At 39.0% G+C, this 22698-nt stretch overlaps 1 pseudogene; it reads left to right on the top strand.

Annotated features, from left to right (window-relative positions):
• Positions 1 to 17364: 17364 nt before the first annotated feature.
• Positions 17365 to 18267, top strand: LOC148690200 (uncharacterized; annotated as a pseudogene).
• The last annotated feature ends 4431 nt before the right edge of the window (positions 18268 to 22698 follow it).

Below are 22698 nucleotides of genomic sequence, written 5' to 3'. Positions count from 1 at the left end.
ACTACATAATAGATGTGGAGCAAAAAATAATCTAAAAAATCGAGGAGATGACATGTGAATTTTTGGACAATAATGACGAGATTACCCTCAAGGCACACCGGAATTCCCATGCGCATGCAACGGACAATAACGGCTCCATCAAGGAAAAGTCAATGGTGATCAATATGGCATTTATTTAAATCCCTCTCATCACTCCCCATCAATTCCTTATTGATTTTATTCAAAAGGTAACTCCCAAAACTTCCTATTCAATTTAGGAATAATGCCATGTTACTTGATAGATACTATTTCACATAATATCTTGCAATTATTCACCCAATTACACCATATATAAGGTTGGCCACCCTCCTATAAGCACCCCTCTTATCCCACGAAAATGGTAAACTATTTGCTACGCACAAACTCCTAAATACATTCTTTTCAAAATTCTAACTTTGCCATCGGAGATTCTTCAGCCAAAGCACCCCCTCCCCAAATTCATCATGGGCCAGTTTCGGCCTTAATCGAAGGTGTTATTATTTTGCAGGTGCGTACGTTCTTATTCCTAGAATTTTTTAATTCTTTGAAAAGACGTAGGAGAAAAATACAACAACGGGAAATTCAAAAACCACGACGCAAATCAAATGATGGAGATTGTGATGTAGCCCCACCACGACGATCCACAAGGCTCAACGCAACGCAAAAGGAGTAACTTTGCCACCATGGAGTACCACCACTGCGATAGTGGGGAGTGAGACAGCTCCATGGCAACAAGGAAATGAAGCAACAACTGCTGCCACCTTGTAACAACAAGCCCAGACCAGTGCCACAAGGCAACCAACCCAACGCGAGGCAGCCCAGATCTAGCAAGCTTAAAACGCTACCATAGCAATTGGGGCCCAAAGAACCACTTAATCAGTTGCATCTGCGGTAAATGGAGCAGCCTAGCACTAGCGGGCCCAAGGCCAGCGCGAACCCAATGCACCCACTGCCCAAGGCCAAGCAGGCCAGACCGCACCGTGCCTATGCGTCCACACTTGGCTTTTGTGGTTTACCTAACGATATCGACCGATCCAATACCAGTTTAACCGCACCGGCTTTAGATTTTTGAACCGACAATTAACTGGAGGTATTGTCACCCTAATTTTTTTTTTACATATTTCACATTTCGCGTCTCAAATTTTGCATATGGAGTCCATTACACTTCTACCACCCATTGAGAAACTTGTCATCCAAGCTATTCCATCTTGCATGACGAACAACACTTGTCTCAAAAAGTCATAGAATTGATGAGTGCTCTCGCGCAGTAGACGATCTTGGTGAATCAGCTTTTGTAGCGTACCAACATGCAATGTGCCCCAGACGAGTGTCCTGAAACAGGACAAGGGTAGACGATGATCCTCTCTAGCAGCGTCCTGGCAAGCAGCCTCTTGACCAGCCATGAATCGAGTGTTCTAACAGTGTATGCTCCCACATGGGCCCCCAAGATAGTGTATAATCTCGTCTTAGTAAGCAGAGGAACGTGCATTCCCAGTTAGGCCTAAAAACAAGCATACAACCATGGTTAGGGCTACACTCGGATAATTAATAGGGACAACCTTCTAGGAGAAGTGTTCGTTCATAGTTAGGTCCGCAATAAGCATTCTCCACCTTACATCAGAGTAGGCAGTACAGCGGACAGAGAGAAGCAGTCACTCAATCCAGCTTAAGTTTAACCGGTAGCTTGCGAGTAATCCACTTGCTTACCAAGAACATACCACATGCATCGCAGCCATGACATAGAAGAGCCGAACACAAAGAACAACAGCTTAGACCAATAGGTTATGATTGGGGGCAGCGCAGAGGCAAATTAAAAAGAAAAATGTTTAGGGGCTCCTGACGGAACGATTATGCGATTTCCAGCGCAATGAAGCTACTGACAAAGCGCTCCAACGAGACATAACCATCGTAAGCAGGTCATCTTTCATTGAAAAGATCTAGCATACAGAACCATCCCACGCCGAGCATAGTGGTCCAATTCCTCTTGCTGCACACAACCTAGCCCTAGCTGGCCTTAGCTTCGTGCTCACAACCATGCCTACCTGTTCATCGGCTACCAACCGTCCTCGATCTATCATCATGGCTCCTTACCATGTCGATCTTGCACCACAACTCACAGTCGTGCCAATCTTGCCTCACAATCGCATCGACCAAGTCCACAACACTCCAAACTTCATATCCAACGACGGAGCAGAATACAAGGCTTTACTAGCAACCCTTGCTAGCAAAAGACTTGGCCTTGAAAAAGCATGCAATCTATTCAAATTCACATTTGATTACCAATTGAGCCTCAAAATGGCACATAGCACAACATCTATGATGACAGAATACTTAGAGAAGGTCTAGGAGTAACTCAATGTGATTCCCACTTACACCCTTACATGGATTCCACAAGTAGTTCAAAGTCTCAAGCAGATCGTCGAACAAGACTTCAAAGGCTAAGGATTATTCAGATGTCTAGCAGTCTAGCTTTGTTTAGCTGCACCCATAATAATAACTTCCATGCTCTCCAGCACGAGAAGGTAAACCAAACCCCCCAACACCTATCTCGTAAGCTTTTCACTACGAGAGGGTAAACTAATTCCCTGACACCGATATGGGTAAGCTCTCCACTGTGAGAGGATAAACCAATCCCTCGACACCCATCTAGGTCTGCTCTCCAGTGCGAAAGGATAAACTAATTGTTCTTCCATGTGAAAAGGTAAACTAATTCCTCGAAACCCATCTGGGTATGCTCTCTAGTGCGAGAGGGTAAACTAATCCCCCAACACTCATCTGGGTAAGCTCTCTAGTGCGAGAGAGTAAACCAATTCCCCATCACCCATCAGGGTAAGCTTTCCAGTACGAGAGGGTAAACTAATTCCCCGACACTTATCTGGCTCTACTCTTCAACGGAAGGGCGCAAACTGCTTATGAATTTCCACACAACTACTCATTTTGATGCGATTAATTAACCATTTTCATATTTCATGGATCTTTATCATGTTATGATATAGGCCACACAACTCAAAAGAATATATTAGACCATATTCATGAATATTAGCAAAACAAGACAGAAAAAAATCAAGTCGGATACCTTGTAGCGGTGTTCGTAACACCACATCATGACATCGTTAAGATAGGTACGGGCTCCTTTAAAGTTAGCAGGGGCAATAGTGGTTTCGAGTAATGTACGGGCGTAATCCGTAGTTCGAAGACTACTGGCATTTAAAGGGAGAGCAATTTGGTCATTTGAAGGTCGGATCATAAGAAGAGGATGGGTTGTCTCCTCGAACCTTGATGGGACTATTCACAAAAAATCATTACGATTGAAGAATTCATTTGAAAATACTTGCGGCGGAAGGACAAAATTGAGGGCATGTCAGCTTTGCTCAGCACAGACGGAATACTTGATTGAAGAACCGAAGAAGCAAAATGGGATTCTAATGCTGATGAATGGGACAACACCATTGGAGGAAACAAGGAAATTGAAAAAGGCGGTTCATCAACCACGAATGCAGGGGCAGAGACATTGGGAGGTGGCAATGCGAGAGCAATTGTGCATCATCTTCTCCAAAGAGGGATTTCTTCTTCCTTTTTAAGACTTTTGGAGGGCATGTCGCTAATCATCAGTTGAGGCTGAGGAGTTGCAATAATTGGATAAGAAGAAGAGCTCCTATGATATTTTTGCTTTTTTGGGACAGGTGATAAACTGCCGCTGGATTTAAGGAATGAGTCATTTTGTGGGCATTGCTAGCGTCAACCCACTCTGGATCCTTTAAATGAAACTTAGAACAATGAAAAACATCAATGTCTTTCCCAGTCTGAAGCGTCTAGTAGAGAATATACATTTATAGTTATGACAGATAGCCAGAATTTGCATTGCTCGACGAATCAAATTTGGATGGCTCACTCCAATATCAGGCAATTCGTCTTTGAAGTTAGAAATAGTCGAATGGCCAGAATGGATCCGAACTCCGCTAATGTCTCCTTTTCATGCTCCGTCAACAACCAATATGTCCTCAGACCAATCTTTATTGTGACAGAGGATGTCCTGAATATAAGTCTTCCAAGCAAGACTAGCTCTGGCCATGAAATAGTAATGGTTGTCTAAACTCGACCTAATACTATGCAGTATCCTAAACTCAAAGGTATCTAAATCACCTCGAACCACTGATTTAATAACTCGAAGCAGGTAAGGAGCCTGAAGGCGGCACGAGAAAGATTAAAATTGGCAATATTGTAACACAGCAAAATGCCCTTCATAAAAGTAGAAAGGGGAAAACACAGGCCCAAGTTCAAAAACTAAGGGTAGATTCTGGTACAGGGATGACTAGGATCAGACAACGATGGTATATCAATGTAAATATTATGTCCAAGTTCCCACCAAACATTGTAATCGCCCAGAATGTCATGGTGCATGTCGACGAAATATTCGCCCTTTTCTTGGTTGTGAACTCTTGGTAGAGGAAAGTTGTATGGAGAAACCTTGATCGATTTAGATTTCTTACTCGAAGATGTCATAGAAGAATTATTCAAAAAGGTTGAAGAATTTTGAAATAGGTACGAATAAAGATTGGAGCCTTTTTTGACGATGAAGGTTTATGTTAGAAGAATGAAGAAGGATTTAAAGATATATAAGCATCGTTTGGAGAAATCATCTGACTGTTGAATTCTGAATCGACTTGTTTTAAGTTATCTTATTTGACGGTTAAGATAGACAACATATCAAAAGAAATCTCTTGTATCCAGTGCGCAGACATCAGACACGACGTTTCATCATTGCAAATTTTATGGCACGCTGCATAAAGGTACACACCTGATCTGAAATGGTGTCACATCAAAGTTAATAGTCACCTCGCATTCATGAAGACCAAACGGTACGTATTCTAACTTACTCTGAAAGGCATGGCCTTTGGTAACAATCCATCCTCAAGGCAAACAAGTTGCCTCTCAAACGGGTTATTAGGGGCAATTGTGGAACTATGATTTTTCAAGGCCGGAGTAAGGTTGATCTAAATACTACTGCCTCAGAAGTTTGATCATAGACTTCCCATCTTTAGGGGAAATTGTATCAGGCGGAATAGGATGCCATCATCATTCTGTTTTGAGGCACTAGGTAGAGCTTAAGCAACTCTGCTAGATGACCATGCTTATTCCACAAAACACCTGATTTGATCCGAATACGGACTCAATCAAATCATCTAAATCTTGGAGTCCTTACACCCTAAGGATAGGCGTGCGCCAACAGTAATCACACTCTTAAGAGAATGCAATATTTACTTACTAGATATCCTCTCGGATTCTCCCAGCTTAGAACAAGGATTATATCCTAAAAATGTCTATTTCCCACGGTATAAATACACCTATCTATGGTTCATCTACGGTAACATAATCTATACACTTCAATTCTCTTGGCCACTACTTGATCTCAAATCATTCACTAACTTAACCCCCCGACCAAAAGTTTGGTTACAGTTGTTTATTGTTTTACAGGTTGTTCCAGACTACATGGATCTGTGCTCAACCACTACTTACAAAGGTGCACAGATTTGGTTCCAACACTCAAAAGTCTAGTCGTGGACTCAACAACTTCGGGTGGAGATGGATTAGATAGACCATCAATACCACCATCACCCTATTCTAGGGTAATAGACGAAGTTCGAGCGGCTTCGTTGGATTGACCATGCTTGTTTAGCAAGACACATAATCTAATGGATATGGACAAGATCAGATCCTTTATGTCTTGGATGTTCTGCTACCTAGGAATTGACGTGCACCGCAAGTAACCACAACTCCTAAAATGGTGTAATATCTACTTATACATACATATCCTTTTGGATTCTCCCAGACTAGAACGAAGATTTTATCCTAAAAAGATCAAACCTTTGAAGACATAAGCAATTAAGACTAGCCGGACTTGGTTAGCTCTGAATGACGTAAGCAGTTCAAAGGCCATTTCGAAGAAGTTATTTTGGGATAATCCACTCATGGTCCATTGGTAACTATCCATCTTCAAAGTAGAGTACACTTTTAGAAGCATATTTAAGGGTGATTGTGTGACCATGATTTTCTGGACCCAAGACATGTGGTATCTTAGGTGGCAAGAAAGACCGAAATGCCTATAGCATGTGATAATTAGGTGAATAAGCTGAAAGGCCTGAAGTAGATCAGAATAGGTTAATTTTATAATAAAGAAGACTAGCCTTAGTCAGATCTGAGTAGCCTCAATCAGATCTAAGCAGCCCTAGTCAAATCAAAATGGCTTTAGTCAACTTGGAATAGGCTTAGTCAGATCGGAGTAGCCTTAGTCAAATTGAACTAGCCTTAGGTAGACGAGGTCAGAATACCAAGCGAAGTTAGACGAGGTCAAAATACCAAGCGAAGTCAAACATACTAGGTTTAAACTCATTGAGGACATTGTCTCTCAAGTAAGGAAACACTAATTAAAGTCAAATTAGGATATCTTTGGGATTAGGCAACATAATTAAGATTCTAGTAAGATTGTGTATCTTTATCCAAGATTTCCTCCAAGATAGTCTCTTGATTTAATGGAGATTGCTCTCCCTACAAGGACTCTCAAAATCATTATAAATACACTGGCTTGGGTATTTATCAGCAGATGATCACTTTATTCTCGGCAAGACTACCATAGACAGACATATCTCCCTTTACCTATCTTTCTCTCAGACATATACACACTTATGATTGTAGCATGTTTGTTTTCTTTTGCATGAATTCATTGTTGTGCTTGACGTGTTGCATGGAAAAAGCTCACTAAGTCACTCAAACTTGGCATAAATCAAGAGCATAGTGATGCATCATAGATGAATGAGGGATTATGAGTGTATCGAAAAATTAGCCCCCATGTCCCTAGCATTTCCACAACTATTATGAGTTTTTTGTGGATCCTTCCGGCATGAAATGTATACATCATTAGTGGCGAACATTGATGTTTCACCTATCATCATACTTGGTTTAGTTCGACAATTTAATGGTGCTTGCTAATAAAGAGTTATTATGCTAGCATGAGCATTATAAACTTTAGGCACCAACTAATGTACCTAGAATCGTATTTTAATAAAACTATGTGAGCGAACTGAAACCATCCTACTGTGCAATTTAGGCTTTCCATGTGATCATGTGTAAATATATGCAAGCATATATATGACAAATGCCATGTTACTAACACAACATTAGCATATCGAGCAAAAAATTAGCTTTGCCTAATACAGTGTCATTTAAGCATGTTATCTCTAATTTCTTGAATAGGATAATAGAATGATTTCCCAAGATTGTTGCATTGAGCAACAGGTAGAGTCATTTAAAGTACCTAGCCTTTTCAAGATGGATAACCAATACGCTTATGCAGTGTTCCATAACAAGCTAACAAAATATAGGCAAACATAAACATAACAGTTTAAAATAGCATGGCAAGGAAATTAATTGATCTTGGATGAGATGAGAGAAAATCATATCTTGCTCGTCCAACCTGAATGGTGGAAAATAGTAGGCATAAGCTTTAGTACCGCTGCCTAGACTCTAGCAGTGATACAGCAAACGTCGAGCATGGGCAGTTGCATGATGGTGTCAACCTCTTGGAAAGAAACCCCAAGCATGTGAACAAAAATGACTAAGGAAATGAGGATGATGGTGTCCTTATATCTTGCTGTGGAAAGTGAATTATTTTGACTAGAAAATGACCAAAATGAAACTGAAGAAAGGATGTTCTTATCCTTAGTTTCCTTGGCAACTTGTGCATCTGAAATTTTTGAAAGCTAGGAGCCACTGCAAAAGTAATAACCTAGTCCCTTGTGAAGTCGCCATTTATGTTTAGGAGGGTTTTGTTGAAGGGAGTTGATAGGCTTGTGTTGTAAAGAGATGAGCTAAAACCCTCACATCCCCTATTTCTGAGTTAGTGAGGTCTAGGCCCAAAGCATTCTGAAGGAAAAGCAAGTCCTAGGGAATGCTTTGTTGGCCTTCTAGCAACTCCTAGGTGCTTGGTCTAGACTGGTGTTGTGTTGAGTTCTTCTAGCATTGATGAAGTGTCTCCATAGGTAGTCAGATGTTTCATTTATTGATGATGTCTTTCCCTCGGCACTGTTGGAGTGTTTCCTTAGGCGCTGATTGAGTGTTCCTGCGATAATTCTAGTGACTTTGAGGAGTATTTGTCATACTAAAAGACACTAGGAACAACTATGTAATCACAATAAGTAATGACTCGCACGAATGATGCGTGGAAGCTAAAAGCCCACTAGTTTGGCGTGGGAGAGAGGTTGTTCTTAGCTGTATGGTTTCAAAGTAGCTGATCTAGGGTTTCTAATGGTTTTATGGTTTTGTAGAAGTTAAAGAAGCTTATTGAAAGGCTCAAGATGAAAGTAAAGTGTTGGAACAAAATTCGCGCACCACCGTGTGTGGAAGAAGTGCTTTGAAGTAGATTACCTACAAAATGGTAAACAACCATGAGCAAACCTAAGACCCGATATGCTAGCCAAAAGCTCTCTGAAGGTCGAGTTAATGAACAGTTTTAAACTCAAGCAGTGGCAAAAAGAATTCAAGTGTTTAGGTTGCGTTACTAGAGATGAACCCTAGACGAGTGTATTTATACCATGCGAAGAGATACCTTTTTAGGATATAATCCTCATTCTAAGCTAATAGACTCCCAGAAAATATCTAGAAGTATATATTGCATCCTCTTAGGAGTTATGTTTACTTGCAGCGTACGCTAATCGCTAGATTGTAGGAGCTCGAAGACTTAAAGGATCTATTTATGTCCATATCGCGTATCTTGTGGAACAAGCATGGTCATCTAGTGAAGTCCCTAGGACTTCTCCTTTTTCCCCAGAACAGGATTATGGTGGCACTACTGCTCTATTTGATCCAACTCCGCTCAGAGCTAGTGAGTCCATGACTGGACTTTTGAGGTATTTGTATTCAGACCAAGCTTACTTCAGCCCAAGAAAATCCTGATCCACATTTGCCCCTAACTAAACATCTACAAGGCAACTTGTACCCCTCGAGTATGGATTGTTATCTAAAGGTCATGCCTTTCAGAGTAAGCTAGAATACATATCGTTTAATTTTCTACTTTTTTATGTGATCCGACTTTTGGCATTAAAATGGTGGAGTTTCGGATCTAGACGTGCGCCCTCAAGTACTATGCTAAATCCCCCAAATTTTTCCCTATAACTTTCCACTAAAACTAGGAGAAAAGCCAGACCTTCATTGAAAATCATCAAGATCTTTTGGGCTAATGTGGAGTATGGTGGGAATTAGGTCAAGATATTCACGCTGCACTATAATAGCATTTGATCCTTAGTATCTCTGCACCAGGATTTATCCTTAGTTCTTGGACTTGGGTCTTCGTTTCCTTCTATATGATTTCTTGAAAAGCATCTAGTTGTGCTGCAACATAGCCATTTGTAATCATTCCCCAGTGTTATTCAAAGTTATCACCTGCTTCGGATTACTAAATCAATGGTATGAAGTTGAGCTGGGTATTTAAGAATTCAAAATGCTGCACCACCTCATGATAGGTTTTGACGATCACTACCACTCATTTGCCAGACCTAGCCTCGTCTAGGAATCATACATTCAGGATGTTCTTTTTCAAGACAAGAACTGGTTTAGGGACATCCTAGTTATTAATGGGAATTAGGAGAGAGAGATAGATGGAGTTAGGGTTAGAGTTCTTTATTCTCGCAATTTGGAATATAGCAACTAGGTGGAAGACATCCAGGTATGCCATCCAAAATTGATCCACCGTGAAATGCAAATTCCTGCCACATGTAGCAACTGGAAGTGGCTGCTCTCACCTAGACACTTAACCAATATAGGAAATGATCCTACCATCAATCACTACTCAAAATTCCCTATACCGAACCCAGACTGGGTCGAAACCCAGGATGTCCAAAGATGAAATCGATCCTCCCAACCGAAAATTGGTTCGTCTTCTAGCCTAAAAAAGTGGAAACAACCCAAGAGCTCCTCCTCACAACTTTGGTTGTTCCTTCACAACCTCAGTTACTGATCAGGGAAACAGTGCCCGAAGGCCTCGAAGAAGAGGAAGAAGTCATCCTTCGAAAGAAAAAACGCACAGCGTTTCCCACCTCTGCAATTTTCAGGACATCTGCTTCATTACCCTTGGTGAGCGAACCACTAGCTTCATCTTCCTTTCTTTTAAAACCAGCACCACTGTAGTCACTTGAGCACAAACCTAAACTTTTGTCCTCAACGTTTCCACTACCAAAGTTAAGTAGAGTCGCCACGTCTACTCCTACATCATCATCTGCCCATGTCCTTTCATTAAAAATATTGTTGAAGGTTCTTTCAAAAAATAATAACTCTTCACCTATAGCCCCCAAAGAGGTCTGAAAGAATGGCATAACCTCCTCTTGTGATTTGGTGTTCGGTTAATCATGTTGTCATTCCTTCTGGTGCTAGAGGCCTCCAAAATATAGACTACACTCGAGCCCCTCTTAGAGCTGCAATTTTCCATATGGACTATAAAGAAATATGCATGTCTCTCAGGGACGTCTGATGCGATGCTATAGAAGTCGCTATAAGGTGATTTTTCGTTCCTTTGTTTCCTTTTCGTGAGTATATTTCAGTATAACTATCTTTCCTTATAACTTATGTTTATTAGGCTAATGTATTGATGGAAGTAACCCTATTTCATCAAGTGAAGCGAATCTAAGAGCTTGAATGGACATCATGTTAAGAGATGGAGGTAAGGTTGGAGTTGAAGCAGCGATTGTCGTCCTTATTATAAGAGCTTAAGAGGATGCAAGCCGACCAGTAAGATTGAAAGACGCCCATTAGGCAAAAATACATAAATACATCGATGTTGTTATGTTTGAGGAAATGAAGGCCATGCATTACTAAGAAGACCTTATGAAGGTGAATGACGAATTGAGATTGGAGCAGCAAGCTAGGGCTAAACTGGACCGGGCCTTGGCGGATTTGAGGGATGAATTAGAGCATGTACAGACTTTAGGGCAAAGTGTTTGGGCTACGGAGCAGACTGCTGTTTAGTTGGAAGTTAAATACCATCGTCATGAGGTTAACTAGAAAGAAAACACTCGCATCGGGGACCTTCAACAGCTCACTGACATGCACATCTCTAAAATGTCAATTCTCCGGGAAAACCACCAGAATGGGTATCTTATTAGTTATGCTCGATGAGATCACCTTAAGGGTTGAGACCTTTTGAAGATCTTGGATGAGATTAAACACATGGATTTTCTTGTTCTAGAACATCCGTTGAATGAAATTTTGGACTTAGAAGCAGAATAAGAGGAATAGTCTGATTTTGATGGCAATCCAGCACCCGATGCACCTATAGATTCTTCAACCCCCACTGAGGGAAAGTAAGTGGCAAAAGAAGACCAGCCTTGAAGTTTCCTAGTCAAGATATAGGCTTGTCCCTTCTGTGATTCAAACTTTGCTTTTCATCCAATATACATTTTATAGAAAAGTCCCAATCCGATAAATTTATCTAAAGTAAATGAAGTTTATAAGAGAAATGAGTGACGAAGTGGAATCGAGTAAACTTGTGGGCTCGAAACAGAGCTCAAAAGCCCCCTGACAATGTCGATTCGGAAAAAGTTTAACCTCCCAAACTTAGCATTCATAAAATATTTTCATCGCGATTTCTGGTTACCAGGAATTAGACATCAAACCCATGAGAAAACTTATGCTCTGCACTCATTGAAACACATTTATTGGATTCAGAGTTTTGAATTGTACCTGAAATTTACTCGTAGATAGGGGTTAATTATTCTATGCCTTGCCCCAATTCTTGGGCCAAAGGCTTCAATACTTGCAATATGGTGCCAAGGAAAAGGGTCTTCTCTAGCCCGAGTTGCGTGTCTATTTCTAGTTAATCTTAAACAAAAATTCTTTTGCAGGCTTGGTCATCAGCATGTAGGTTGAAAACACTTTCGGATTTTTTTGTCAGACTCTACGCGTCGGACCTAATCGTTTTCGATTACACAACCTTGACTGGCTTGGTCAAAATCATTTTCACATATCAAAACTCCAATGGAATAAAGTTCCTCTTAAGTATTTCCTAGTCCAGATGCCCCCTTCAGACCTGCTAATATATGATGCTTTAGAACATATTTTTCTTAGTGTGTTGGTCTAGGATAAACGTAGTAGTACTCGGGGACGGAGTTCAGAGATAAACGTAGTCGTACTCGGGGACGGAGTTCAGAGTACACTTTCAAATGATTTTCGAATCGCCCTTTTGACTATTCCCTTGAATGGCTTAGAGCCTGTTATTGAATGTTATAACCCACAACTTTGTTAGTTGCATAAACTTTCTTGAGGTCTGATGGTGTATTGAACTTTCGAGTCAGAACGTCATGTGCCCATGCTCATAGCCTGCTAATCGTTACCACACTTATTACAGTTCATAGTCTCCCAAGTTGCTAATCTTTCAACATAGAATGGGCTAAAAGAGACTCCTCTGACAATGTTACATTGAATTTTAGAGTTGTATTCGTGTGAAGTCTTCAAAGTTTTACGTTTCGAGTAAGTTATTCCCTGCATCACCGGAAAGAAAAGAAAGAACGTAAATTGAAATCAAGAAGGGTAAAATTTCTTTATTCATGGAAAAATAGGATTAATTAACAAGGGGTGTGATTGAATCCAGAAATGATTGCCTACATATCTTCGGGAAGGATAATCAAATCACTAGTGTAATTCTAAAGAAAAATGATATAATGCAAGAATTACATAAGGGATCACTTTTGACGATAAGCCTATGGTAAGTCGTTGGGTGATAACTTTTCCAAGAACTTGTCCTCACGCAGACAGGATGCTATTAAGTCTACAATGGACATCTTACATATCCAAGGAAGGGAATCAAGCAGTATGTAGTTCGGATGGTGCTTTACGTAGACCACTTAGTGAGCTCTGCTATGGGCTCACCTCTTGCTAGTAGGGGCTCTTCCTTCCAACATCAGTTCTTCAGTTCCCTTAGGGTTCGATCGTCTACTGTTTGCCCTTATGGATGGATAGCAGGGCAAGAGATTATCACCCAAGGGAATCTTATTTATGCCATGTAACCACTCTCGATCAAGGATGGCATTGTAAAGAGATAGGCAATTCATAACATGGAAAGTCATTAAATTTTCAGACTATTTTGCTTGTAAGATAAGTTGTATTATACCCATAATGTTGAGCAGAGTTCCATCAAAGGCTTGGATAATAACCCTTTTAAAAGTTGACTTTCCCGATGATGCTTATCCTCTTAGTCAAGCCCGTGAAAAGATGTTTCCTTCTGATCCATTATCTATCAAAAGTCGGCCTACCATGGCATCAGAGATTTACAACTTGATGATGAGAGTGTCGTCTAGGGGAAGGTGGGCAGTTTTTGGTATCATGATAAAGATCACGGGAATCTTTGGTTGGTCTCTTTCACGCGCTGTCTTCTTCCCTTTCTATGCTTTGTGGAAGCGTTCTTGCTTTCCTCCTATACGGTTGACTCGGGGAGCCGACCTCCTTCCAGAATATCGGGCCAAATGTAAACCTTGTGTTCTCTGTGGCTTTCCATGGGGTGGTTTTGGGATGAGTTCTCGAGTCAGTATGTTTGGACCTTGACTGATCATCTTTGAGGTTACTTGGTTGGCCGAATTTTTGAAATGGGCGAAAGCGTCTTCAATGTTTTTCATCCTCTCGTCTAGCTTGGAGAGTCTTGCCTATTTCCTGGATAACAAATTCTTCCAGAGATCTTTCATTGATGCACATATCTTCAACGTGTCGTCCCAGACTTGATTCATGAAAAAGACGTTATCAAAATTCAGGTCTATGACCTGACCATAAGATGATTGTCTGAGTAAAGTTTCCATAAGGTTGAGTGATCTAGTTGAGAGGAATAACAATTCACTCTCAATGAAAGTACCAATTGTTAGAATCAAATTCGCGCACCATTGTGTATGGAGGAAGTGCTTCAAACCTGACTACTTGCAAAACAATAAGTGTGCCAGCCAAAGGCTCTTTGATAATCAAGTTAAAGAACAATTTTAAACTCAAGCAGTAGGGAAAATAATTCAAGTGTTTAGATTACATTACCAAATATGAACCCTAGATGCAATGTATTTATACCATGGGGAGAAAGACCTTTTTAGGATTGAATCCTCGTTCTAAGCAGGCAGAATCCCAGAAGATATCCAGAAGTAAATAGTACATCCTATTAAGAGTTATGATTACTTGTGAGGCACGTCAATCCTTAGATTGTATAAACTCTAAGACTTAAAGGATCAGATTGTGTTCATATCTGGATCAGATTGCACATACTACGGAACAAGCATCGTCATCCAGCAGTGTCGCTAGGACTTTGCCTTTTGCCCCAGAACAGGATGATGATGGCATCTCTGCTTCTTTTGATCTAGCTCCGCCTAGAGCTGGTGAGTCCATGATCGGACTTCTGAGTTATTTATATTTGGATCAGCCTTACTTTTGCCCTAGAAAATCATGATCCCACATTAAACTTATCCTTAAAGAACTAGGGTTTCTTACACTTAGAGAAAGCTTGCTCTGCATGGTGCATTCTTGCACTTGTCATTCTTCTTCCCCTACGTGGTTGTGCCTCTCCTCTTTTATAGCATACTAATGGCTTGTGTATATAGAAGCAGGAAGTTTTCCAGGCTCCAGCTAAGGAATCTCTTGGTCTTTTCTCCTTTTCCAATTTAGTTAAGTCTTCCTTTCATCTTTCCATGGCTGCAGCTTCATGTTTCCTTTTTAGTATAACGCTACAGAGGCTAGGAGCCCCGTAAAGATTGTTTGAGCACACTGCCCAAAGTTTCTCCTTTCCTGGACCAAGTCCCACAGTACCTTTCCTTGATCAAGTCCCACAACACGACTATATCTTTGGTAATGCCTTTTTCTACTTTCTCTCCTCTTTTTCCTTTGTGAACTTGGAAAGGAAAGATTCTTTTTTGCACAACAAAAGGCGCGCGCGACTCTAGGTAAACATGTGATTTGTTCTTATTTGGTTAGCTCAACGTTTTTTGGTCGATTCCAAAGTATTCTAGTTGGTTTGTAAGTGAAAGGGTAAGGAGAAAGCTATTCTCTCTCAAGCCTTCCTACTGAAGCCAAAATCATGAGCTCTAACTTTTAGTTCTCCCAAGAAACCCAAAAGTCTTCCACAATTCTAATTTCACGCATGCCTAGTGAACTTCTCTAACCATCCACACCATGAACCACTCGGCAAGTCCCATTACGTGGATTGAGATCATTTAAGTGTGTCGCATACTTGGCGTGACTCGTATTATAATATTAATGTATTAATATCACAATATGGCTTGGCATGGTAGATATGCATGATTTTCTTGGACTTAAGCATCTAATAAACTATTATTTTGTTGACATAACATGATCGTAAATTGGCACATTTTTCATTTAGCACTTTATGCATAGATTTAAGCTCGGCTTGTGGTACTTCCACAACTATTTGGTCTTGAGACATGAAGTAAACTCTGTCCCACAACGAATGTGACTGGTAGAGACGTGTATCACTAAATTACAACAATTCAACTTTACATCTCGTTATAATATAAAGGAAATTACAAGATTTGAGACTCGTATCACTAAATCTCTAAGAATCGAGAAATTATTATATTTAACTATTTCTTGTCTGCTTCACCTGTTCTTTCATTACCACATTTACCTATAAAAGAAATCGAATGATTAATGCAAAAAAAATAATAGAGGACAAAAGTCACTTTCACTGCTTGTCATGAATCCATTTCTTTTTAGCAAGTTGGAGAGCAGATTATTATGATAAATAACAAGAAATATGGCAGTGAAGGAAAATACATAACCTGCTGTTCGATAAGCATCATTTTTGTTGGCTAGGTATGCATCTCTGGAGCTTAACCATAGTGCCCTCAAAACCTCTTCAAACAATGGCCAAACTTACAGTAGTAGATTTCTCCAATAAAGACCGCTTCAAGCCAGGGACCAGTTCTTGGTTCTCAATACGCAAAGACAAGTCTCATGTACTTGAAGAGCTTGGCTGTTTCGTGGCAAAACTACCCGACATAATTCCTTCTGAGATTCGCAGTCCCTTGTTTGGTACGTTGGATGAATTGTCTGATTTCGCAACCGAAACCAAGCTGCAAAGATTCTCTCTTACGATCCTACGTAAACCCAAAACAGGCCTATTTTGCCAGGTTTCACTAAAGAATTTGCAATGATGTAAACTCTGTCCTGTTAGGTTTTTTCCATGATGTGAGTAATAATAAAACCATAGTTTAGAGTATGTCAAGCAAACAAATGGACTTATATTAATATTGGACTTGTAGTAATTTAATTATGATAAATTACAGAGGAGGGAAACAATAGAACTCAAACTTTTGAATTAGAGTTGGTTTCAAACTCTAAAAACTGACATGTAACTTCTGCCACAATAGGAGGGGCAGTTATCATTTTAGACAATAAATATAGCTTGGTCCCTCTTCTCATATTACCATGTTCATATAGCACTAGTCCTACTGAAAGTGAGAACTATTACGAATCTAAGAGAAGAGAAGAACCTTGCTGCTAGTTTTCATGGCGAATCCTGCAAGTAAGCTTATTGTCTTGTACACTTAAATGGAATACTTTTACTAAGTGATAATTTTGTGTTGATGTAGTTTACGGTTTGGTTGATGATGTTGATAAACAATGAATGTTTACATGTGGTATCAGAGCAGGTCAATCTGAACCATAAACTCACACTGACAATGATATATTTCAATTTAATTCATGATCCGCTGCAAGATTATTAAATCTTTCCTTGTGTTTTATACTGTAACCAATATTACTGCAATCTAATGAATTAACTGCTACAATGAGCATTCTGTGTCATTATAATTTTTTCTCAATTGGTTGCTTGAGTTCCAATCAAATGAGAACAAATTGAAATTGTTCATTTGAGGGCAATATATAAATATTTATACTATCAGTTGATGAATCTGCAAAACGACATGAATGAGTCACCAAAGTGATCTGCATACTATTAAGGTTTTACAGTTTCAATGTAGTAAAGTGGTTATAATTTGTATGCCTTATCAAGTAGAGAACTTTCCAAAGAAATAATCTACTGGGACTAGCTATGAATTATTGTACAGTGAAACATGGAACTTGCAATGTCTGTAACCCTACTTGCCCAAAGGCATTGTATTTACATAACTTCCAGTGTTTATGTTTTGCTGTGCATGATTGGAAATTCATCTTTTGTATATATATAGACAGTTTCTTGCTCAAAAAGTGTGACTGGTTCTATAGTTGTTGTATGACAAAGAATATTAAGTTTCTTTTCTTTGTCACAAAACTCATGAATTTCGAATCAAATTTCTATAAAAAATTGCAGGTTTCAATATGCTCAACTTGATGAACATTGAGAAACTTAACGGCAATAACTTTAAGACTTGGAAGCAACAAATTGAAATGCATCTGGGGATGCTTGAATTCAGCGTTGCTTTCTCCCAGCCTCAACTAACAACCTTGACTGAAGACAGTACTGCTGCAAAAAAGGAGACATTTGCCAAATGGGAAAGGGCTAATCAAATGTCACTGTTAATAATGCAAAATGCAATGGAGGAGCATATTCGGGGTGGTATTCCAAAGTGTGACTTGGCCAAGTTGTACATGGCCAAGATTGAGGAAAAGTTTAAAAGGTCTGATAAGGCTGAGATTGGTGTTTATCTTTCAGAGTTAATCAATGCTAAGCATGATGGCGTTGGGAGTGTTAGAGAGCATTTGCTCAAACTTGTCAACCTCTCTAACAAACTGAATGCAATGGACATTGCCATAACTGACCAATTCCTTGTTCATTTGGCTTTATTCTCACTGCTAAATGATTATGAGCAAATTATGGTGAGCTATAATACTCAGAAGTAAACATGGAATATCAATGAACTGATTTCCATCTGCTGTCAAGAAGAAGAGAGAATGAAGAAGTCAAAAATTGACAGTGTCAATCTGATTCACGCTAGAAAAGGAAAGAATAAAGCTACTGGAACTTCTAAGTTTGATAAAGGGAAATCAAATTACACAGGTTCCAAACCAAATGCTGCACAAGGGTCAAAGAAACATGGTTCAACTTCTGCAGGACCTAATAAAGGTGATACTCCTTCCACGAGTTCTGGTCTTAAGATAAATAGACCCCACTTCAAGAGGTGTCATCATTGCAATTCTTTCGAGCACTTAAGGAAGGATTGTGCAGAATTCAAAGCATGGCTCATTAAGAAAGGGATTTCAAAGCCAGGAGAGCCAAAATAAGGAGCATTACAGTGTTTATGTTGGAAATGGAAGTCGTGTCAATGTTGAGTCTGTTGGTCAAGTTATGTTAAAACTCTCTTCAAGTTATGTTTTGGTGTTAAATAATGTCCTTTATGTACCTTCAATGAGAAGGAATTTGTTGTCAACTACTAAGTTTGTACAAGATGGTTTTTCATATGTTGGTGATGACTTAAGTATTCGTTTTTATTTAAAGGATCAGTTGGATAATCTGTTGGATTATGCTTCTCTTAATTCTAATCTTTGGCAAATCCAGTGTACCTATTTTCATGAATGTCATAATGTTAGTCATTCAGCCCCAAAGAGAATGCTCACTAATGATAATTCTTCTATGTTATGGCATAGGAGACTTGGGCATATATCTAAGGAGAGAATGATGAGATTGGTGAAATTAGGTTCATTGCCAAATCTAAGTTTTCACGACTTAGAATATTGTATTGACTGTTATAAGGGTAAAACCACTTCATCAAATAACAAGTCAAATTCGAAGAGAAGCAGTGATCTTTTAGAAATTATTCATACTGACGTTTGTGGTCCATTTCCAACTAGAACAATGTATGGCAACTATTATTTTGTGCTCTTTATAGATGATTTCTCTCGGTATACATATCTTTATTTGATTTCTGAAAAAACATAGGTTTTGAATTGTTTTAAAATCTTTAAACTTAAAGTGGAAAAACAATTGGAAAAACACATTAAGGTTGTAACATCAGACCGTGGAGGAGAATATTTTGGTAGGTTTACAGAAGCTGGCCAACAAAAGGGACCCTTTGCCATGTATTTGCAACAAGAAGGCATAGTTGCTCAGTATACTACACCTAGCACACCCTCCCAAAATGGAGTTGCAGAACGTAGAAATCGAACCCTAAAGGAGATGGTTAGGAGTATGTTTTCCCATTCACAACTCCCTGAGTTTCTTTGGGGAGAGGCTATAAGAATAGCTAATTACATACTAAATTGTCTACCAAGTAAAGTTGTTTGTTCAACTCCTTTTGAACTTTGGACAGGAAGGAAGCCCAGTTTTTCACATTTCCATACCTGGGGTTGTCGATGTGAAGCTCGTTTATATAATCCCCATGAGAAGAAATTGGATATGAGGACTACAAGTTATTACTTTATAGGGTATCCTGAGAAATCTAAGGGCTATCGTTTTTATTGACCTAATGCACACACTCGTTTAGCAGAGAGCAACAATGCCAAGTTCATTGAAGATAGTGGAGCTTTGTACTCACATTCGAGGAATAGTTATGTGTTTGAACAAATGGAAGAGAATAATCAGTCGTCTACAAAAGGTACGAGTGTTCTAACCTTGCCAACAACTATTCCATCAAATAGTGCACTTTCACAGGTCCGTGGGAAACTTACTCCAATGCATGAGCATCAAGATGTCGTTCACAACATTGACGAAATGTTGATCCCTCAAGCAATTTCAAGTCAACACGCAGTAGCACCACCAATATCAAGTGGACATGCAGAATCATCTAATCCAATAACATTGATGCAGGCAGCTTTTCCTCTTAGGAAATCACAAAGAACCAGAAAGTCAGCATTATCAAATGATTACGTGACCTATTTGAGCGAGGTAGAGTATGATTTTGGTGATGTTGATGATCCCCCACGTATAATGCAGCCATAGAAAGTCCACAAGCCTCCTTATGGCATGCTGCCATGCAAGATGAGTTGAATTCCATGAAAGCAAATTGTGTCTGGAGCTTGGTTAAATGAAAAAATGATATAAAGGCAATCGGGAACAAATGGGTGTTTAAGACCAAAAGAGATAGCAATGGGAATATTGAACGACATAAGGCCAGGTTGGTGGCTAAAGGTTTTACACAAAAAGAGGGACCAGACTACACAGAAACATTTTCACCTGTTTCCACCAAGGATTCCTTTAGAGTTATCATGGCTCTCACAGCTCACTTTGACCTTGAGTTGCATCAAATGGACGTCAAATCTGCTTTTTTGAATGGCAATCTTGATGAAACCATTTATATGAAACAGCCACAGCGATTCGTTGAAAGGGGGAAGGAGAGTTATGTATGCAAGCTCAATAAGTTGATATATGGACTTAAGCAAGCCTCTAGACAATGGTACAAGAAATTTGATCAAGTAGTGACTTCACTTGGCTTTGTAGAAAATAAAATTGACAATTGTATATATATGAAGTTGATGAGATCAGATTTCATTTTCATGGTTTTATATGTTGATGACATACTTTTGGCTAGTTCAAGTGTTCAATTGCTTAATGAAACCAAAAGTATGTTATTCAACTGTTTTTACATGAAGGATTTGGGTGAAGCACACTTTGTTTTGGGCATTGAAATTGTGAGGAATAGGTCAAGGAGAACCATTGGTCTTTCTCAAAAGAACTATATTGACAAAGTTCTTAAGAGATTCAACGTGGCAAATTGCAGCAATGGTGATGTACTTATAGGCAAAGGAGATAAACTTTCCTTGGCTCAGTGTCTAGTTACAAACCTTGAGATTGAAGACATGAAAAGTAAGCCTTATGCTTCATTAGTGGGAAGTGTGATGTATGCACAAGTATGCACTAGACCAGACTTGGCTTTTACATTGAGTGTCTTAGGGAGATTTCAATCGAATCCCGGTGTGGCACACAGGAATGCAAGAAAGAAAGTTCTAAGGTACTTGAAGAAGTCCCGAGATTATGTTTTGGGGTTTCATGGAGTAGAAAATTTGGAAGTGGTATGCTACACTGATGCCGACTTAGGTGGTTGTGTGGATGATAGGATGTCAACAAGTGGATATATTTTTATGATGTGTGGAAGAGCAGTCTCATGGAGGAGTAAGAAGCAAACTACAAGGGTTGTGTCAACAATGGAATCGGAATACATTGGTTGTTTTGAGGCAATGAAGCAAAGTAATTGGCTAAGAAACTTAATTCGTGAAATGGAGGTTGTAAGGAGCATTGAAAAGCCTTTGAAGATCTATTGTGACAATGTTGCAGCTATTTTCTTTGCTAAAAACAATAGAAGATCAGAGGCATCAAGGCTCATGGACATCAAATATTTGAAAGTACAAGACAAGGTCAGGGAGAAAGTAATTGAGATAGAACATATTGGGACTTTCAACATGATTGGAGACCCATTGACAAAGGCCTTACATGTGACAGCTTTCCAACGACATGTAACTAATATAGGTTTGCACGGATGTCTTGATAATGTTTGAATGTGGGAGTAAGGTATGATAACTTTACTTATATTGATGATTTGATGTTTATAAAGCTATGTTGTTTGGTATAGCTTCATACAACATTTCTTATATGCAATCTGCATTTTTGGTTATTTCATGTGCTTCATGGAATGTTACGTAATGCAGAAATAATGAAGGATACGTAAAGGTATCAAGAGGACCAATCGAATGTGGGAGCAATACTGGTACCATTTAGCTCTCTACTGAAGCTCTCCAATTTTGCGATGCTTTCACTTGATTTGATCAGTTTGTAATTCTGGAGTACTCATATGATGTATTATGTATGAAGTTTTCTTGAGTTCAACTGATGAGTTATTGTGGATGATTGTAAAAGTCATTATGATTAATAAAAGTCAGTGATCACCTTCGTTTGCTTGAATATATATGTTGTGTATGGTTTAATTATACTCATGTGGGAGAATGTTAGGTTTTTTCCATGATGTGAGTAATAATAAAACCATAGTTTAGAGTATGTCAAGAAAACAAATGGACTTATATTAATATTGGACTTGTAGTAATTTAATTATGATAAATTACAGAGAAGGGAAACAATAGAACTCAAACTTTTGAATTAGAGTTGGTTTCAAACTCTAAAAACTGACATGTAACTGCTGCCACAATAGGAGGGGCAGTTATCATTTTAGACAATAAATATAGCTTGGTTCCTGTTCTCAGATTACCATGTTCATATAGCACTAGTCCAATTGAAAGTGAGAACTATTACGAATCTAAAAGAAGAGAAGAACCTTGCTGCTAGTTTTCATGGCGAATCCTGCAAGTAAGCTTATTGTCTTGTACACTTAAATGGAATACTTTTACTGAGTGATAATTTTGTGTTGATGTAGTTTATGGTTTGGTTGATGATGTTGATAAACAATGAATGTTTACATGTTCCACAACAAATGTGACTGGTACAGACGTATATCACTAAATTGCAACAATTCAACTCTACTTCTTGCTTATAACATAACGGAAAGTACAAAAATTAGGACGTAGATCACTAAATCTCTAAGTTACGAGAAATTATTATATTTAATTATTTCTTATCTGCTTCACCTGTTCTTTCATTACCACATTTACCTATAAAAGAAATCGAATGACTAATGCAAAAAAAAAAAAAATAGAGGACAAAAGTCAATTTCACTGCTTGTCATGAATCCATTTCTTTTTAACAAGTTGGAGAGCAGATTAATATGATAA

Source organism: Pyrus communis, chromosome 16 (assembly GCF_041283825.1).
Source record: "Pyrus communis isolate YQ-2024b chromosome 16, ASM4128382v1, whole genome shotgun sequence".
In the NCBI taxonomy this organism is placed as follows: Eukaryota; Viridiplantae; Streptophyta; class Magnoliopsida; order Rosales; family Rosaceae; genus Pyrus; species Pyrus communis.
The sequence above is the reverse complement of the archived record's forward strand: the minus strand, read 5'-3'. Positions and strand labels throughout refer to the sequence as shown.